Genomic DNA, 5556 nt, shown 5'->3' on the forward strand with positions numbered 1-5556 from the left:
GAACAGACCCAAAACTATTTTCCAAATAAGCGCAACAAAAAAGTAAGCTGTCTGTATTCCTGTTGGCACTTCAGTTCTACTTTCTTTCTATTGCTGAAATGTCCAGCAGGACACTGTCCATGATGCAATGCAGATCTCTCTCTGACCAAGTTGTGAGTGATACATCATGAGAATCTGAAAAAGCAGCTGCAGATAAATTCAATACTTCAAGATTTCATTTCAGTAAGAAGTGTCCACCCAAAAAATCTTGCCTCAAGCTGAAAGAATTTCAGAATGTCTGTCCTATGAAAAGGGAAACTTATGACATTTAGGAAGAAAAGCAATACTGAAGCTACCTACACAGTATTTTACTCCAGCAGCAATCTCATGTTTCAAAAAACACACCAGCTCTAGACAGCAGTTTCAGTAAAGAAACCATAAAGCCAGTAAGCTGGAAATTAAACCTGCCCAACCTTTAAGGTGGCCCTTCTTAAACTGAGGCAGACTTGCAATGCAATTACAAGGAGAAACCTCCCAGACACAACTCCTGCTGCTGTTGGTCACAGAGGAGGGCAGAGGAGAGAACTTCATTCAAAGCAGAAAGCAACTCTCTAACTTTTCAAAATCAAATACGACTATTTATTTTAAAATATTTTTAAAAAAATCCAAAGCAAACAAAAAAACACAAAGTCCAGAGGAGAATGTTTTATTTATTTGGACTATCTTGAATGTATAAAATTTTATTTGTACATGAGTAATTACTACTGCCATTTCAGTGATGATGGTATTAGCTTTCTGTTAAGGAGAAGTATTGCCCTCAAGGTAACACATGGATATAACACAGAGTAATTTGCTCATTACATGGGTCAGAAATTGGTCATTAGGTTTTTAATCCAATTTGGCACCTCTGTACCCCTGGTTTTACCTTGAAGTCTGAGAATTTATAGCCTTTCACTGTGTCAGGTTCTGGTTTTGCAGCACAGAAGTGTATTTTCTTATCCTTCTTGAATAAACTACATCAAGTACAAACTGTGAAATAAAATATAAAGCAATAAAACAGGGAAATATTTAAAACTTAAGAATGCAGTGAAGTTCTCTTGTTTCTAAATGGGTATGGACAAAGATGTTTGCCTTCCTATTGCTTGTGATAAGAAAGTATGCATTTTTGATAAGAATGTATTTTTGTTATCAGCTTTGGATCATTTTTCACATTTGGTTAGAAAGCACAATGTTGCTGTGCAGATGTATACCCCCTTGAAAAATGCACAGGATAAATAAGATAACAGGGATACCCTTCCACTAACTTACTCCAAGATATTTTACTAAAATTACATGACAAAGAAACACTTGATTAGCCATGTTTAGGGGGAGAAATAAAGGGTTCCTGTGGCAGTCCATTACTCCATGCTCTTTTCTTCCTGTTTCACTGATATGTGGTCTGCCTCTCAGATAACCTAAAGGCATTAATATGTAATATTTGCTTCACAAACATTGTCAGGCTCATTAATATAAAAACCAAACAAAACACAGTTCAGGTCAGTGAAATTGGAGTCAGAATAAATGTTAAAAGTAGTTATGAAAAACTTGTAGCCAGAAGCATTGGGAGATCTTACGTGTCTTAGAAAAATAAAACCCCTTTGTTTCTTGCTTATTGACATCATTGCTTATTAAAAAAGAACAAGGATTACTTATAATTGTTAAAATGGGCTTGCTATTTAGCACCTGTATTCCCACTGACCTTGGTGAACCCCAGGCACCTGCTAGGCACTGCTAATTAATTGTAAGCAACACAGTTGACTCCAGTCCCCCCATTTTTCTACACAAATTACCACTGGTGTATGTTTCTCCATAAATTGCACCAAGCACACTTTTTGCTACTTGAAAATCTTGGTGAGTTTTGTCCTCAAAGCCTCATCCTAACTGCTAGCCTCAAAAGTTAGTTTTTACTTCGTTGTTACTCCTTTTTTCCTGTAAATTGGTCATCTGGCTTCTCTGTGGAGGGTTCTTACTAAAATTTTGCCCACTGCATTGGGACAAGCCCTGGCTCTGCCCAGCCCTCAATTTCCACCTCACCTACTGACAGCTGTTACAAACTCACAGCTCTTCCCAATAACACAGGAACTGTAATTCTTCCACAGCTTCACAGGTTTATCTTCAGAAACCCTTCTGAGTCTAGGCAGCATTACCCTCACTGCTGAAATCAGGAACAGGTATTTTAGATTATTTCTGCAGTCACAAGTCCATCAGAAAAGGCAGCAGGCTAAATCCAGTTCAATGCCAGTGTGATGTGCCATCCTTCTGGATTTGGCTTTTCAGTTTTACTCTGCAGTTTTACCACAAAGTAACTTCACTCTTGCGCCAGCTGCCCAAGGTCTGTATTGACTGCCAGGTGAAAAATTCACAAGTGAATTAACGACAGCAAAGGAGAGGAGAAACAGCATCCCCAAAGGTTGCTTTCTATGTATCACAACTGAGTCAGTGCCTTTGCAAACACTGTAACCTCTTTAGAAATTTCTGTCCTTGATACAAACTTACTATCAAAAGCCAGTTCATTTGTCCTATACCCAGCAGGACTGATTTATAAGGCCCCTAACCCGCAGGCCACCAATTTCAGCAGCAGCACCAGCAGGTAGAGGCATTCACCAAAACTTGGGCTGCAAACAGTTTGGTAATTGTAGGCACCCCCAGACCCTCAAAAGAAGCACACGCTTTGACCAACTCTTGTATGCCCTGACCTACATCTGGCCCGGTTCACTGCTTTTTTTGTTAGGCGTTCTTTTGTTTACTGAACCTTTTCAATGACAAACCAAAATAATATTGTGAACTTTTGAGAGCAGTGAATAACGGTATTTAACTTAGTCCGGGGAGAAAAAGAAAAAGAAATCTTCAATTTGCATACTTTAATTAAGGAATAACAGTAATTACTTGTTAGTTCAGCACTAAAAGGAGGATAATTACTACTTGTCCCTACTCACAAGGAAACATGCTCTCTGAACAAGGTCATTTATTGTGCATCTGTATGAATTGTTAGCCTCTCCCCCTCCTACAGCAAACCTCGCTGCTCTCTCCTACCCCTCCTCCTCCCACACCAGACACACACACACACACACACACACACAGAGACCGGTGTGGCACAACCCCCGACCACTCCCCAGCAAGAACAACTGTTGCCCTACTCCACAGTGGTGCAACGGCCAGAAAAATCTGTGTTTCACCCCCAGAGACAACTGCAGTATTAGTTACAACACTGAAGGCATATGCAAAGCAGCTATCTTGGAGTATCCCAGGCTTTCAGCATGCAGTCATAAACAAGTTCTCACAGAAAATGCATGTACTACTTCTGTCACTTACTTTTCCTTAACAAATACCTCCTTCCTGTAACTATATTCATGGTAATGATAAATGGTTTTCCATTATCTCTGCAGCTTTGGCTACTCTAAAAGATTAGCATACAATGAGAGATAAAGTGCTTTATGTCAATTTTATATTTAAATATAAAGATCCCAAGTCCCATCTAAATTTACGTGTTTATTCCTGCAAGTTGTTTACTGCACATGACATTTTTAAGACATACTGCATGACTAAAAACTCACAAGTCAATTTATATTCATAATTAGTATTGTTGTTGCCTTTCTCCTGGCATGAAAAAGAACACCTCCGATGTTATCTACAAAGTCAACATTATCAGAAATCACAGGCTTCACATCCCCTGGAAGTTTAGCTACATAAAAGTGATGAGACTACAAGAAATCTTTCCTGTATTTCCCTTGAGATATTTTCATACTTCACATAAAGCATTCATACTATGGATACAATTAGGCAAGATTGTTTAGAACATTTTCTACATTCAGTATCACGTTCAAATGCAGCACTAGAATTGAGAAACTTTAATGTTACACAGCTGCCTGACCAAGAAAGATTAAAATACATTCACTACAAGAATCTCAACATGATCTTAAATACACTCCCTCCATATCCTCTGCTCCGAACACTGTCAAAGTGAAGGTCAACAGATTTGTAATTACTAAGTCTTGCATACGAATGCATATAATTTCTAAAACTAGCACCCTCTGTGAACAAAGTCACATTACAGAGCTATAATATTTGCAGGATTAGATCTCTAGTCTGAACCGTCACAAACGATATGCTGCCAAGTACTTTAACTGAACTTTGAGCAACAGAAATCCCATTCATTAGAAATCTTATGACAAGGGAAAAAAGTCACCAACTAACATGCCTCTGTCTGTCAAATTACTGCCCCCCACCCCCCCTGCAGTATTTAAAGCAGAATAAGCCTCTGTCACAATCAAGCACACTAATGTCCGAGAACATTACTGCAAGGGAAAATCCTCTGCGACAGTATCTCACCGCTGAGGAATGTTTCTGGCTCCTCGCATCCAGGACAAAAAAGCCCTCTCTATTTTCCCAATTCTTTCTGAACAACCCACAACCTACCTGTGTGGCAGAGGAGAGGCACAGGCTCTGCCTTCAGCTGTTCCCGAATTACCTCATTGGGCACTCAGGTAAAATGAGAAGCTCTTACTAGTCTGTACAGCTCCTTCGACAGAAATATTGCATGAGTCAGCTTTTATCTAGCAAAACCCGAAACACAAAAGCTTTACAGAAACCTGATTCACAACTTTCTCACCGCCTTTTTCCCAGCACACCGACAATCTTCGACATCGCTAAGAGCCTTAAATGAAACATGACATCATGCAATTCAGCGACAGGACAATGGGCATCACTGTGGGTAACTTTAAAATGCACACTTCACTGAGCAACACCCACTAACTTCCATTTTTGCAGGCACAACACTGTGAAAACATCAAATAGAGCCCCCACTTCCACAGCATTTATTACACTTTGCTCCTTGATTCGCAGACAATATTGATAAGCATGTAAAGCAAATAAACCATTTGCTGATGTTATGAAAGTTCTGTGTTTATGTCAGAAACTCTCATGAATGTGCAACGCCATAGGCTGATCCTGAGCAATAACATCATTCTGGATCCTACTCTGCTCTAACCGAAACAGGAACAGGCTTTTGCAGGGTTCTTCCAAAGCTTCAGTTTGTTTTTTCTTTTAAGGAGGGAAAGACTTTCAGAAAAAGATGTGAAAATCAAGCCATTAAGTGCTCTGTGCTAAATCACAATGAAGCAAAGAAAGAGAGAGAGAGGGGAAAAAAAAAAAGGAAGAGTGTTTTGCAGGAAAGGGAACAGTGAGAGGAGAAACAGGAGCAAAGATGAAGAAACAGACAAAAGGAGAAAAATGTATAGAGACTGGTGCTAACCCGTGGGAAAGCTGATGACTCTCTTGGCCTGCGGGGGTTGTGGGGGTGAGGGTGTTATGGCATTTCTATCTTGAAGCTAAAAGAAGTCAAAAGAGTTCCCAGCTGCTGGCACCACTTTCCAGGTGCGCTCTCACACCTGCTTGCTCGAACTCAGACTGCAAAGAGGTACTCTGTCTTTAAAAATCACACTTGAAATTCACCCCCTCTCTCCTTGTATGTAACATGGCCTTGACTTCATTATGAGTTTTCCTAAAGAGCACAGTCCTTGAACAACGCCTTTCAGCAGG

Source organism: Mesitornis unicolor, unplaced genomic scaffold, assembly GCF_000695765.1.
Source record: "Mesitornis unicolor isolate BGI_N332 unplaced genomic scaffold, ASM69576v1 scaffold48408, whole genome shotgun sequence".
Classification (NCBI taxonomy): Eukaryota; Metazoa; Chordata; class Aves; order Mesitornithiformes; family Mesitornithidae; genus Mesitornis; species Mesitornis unicolor.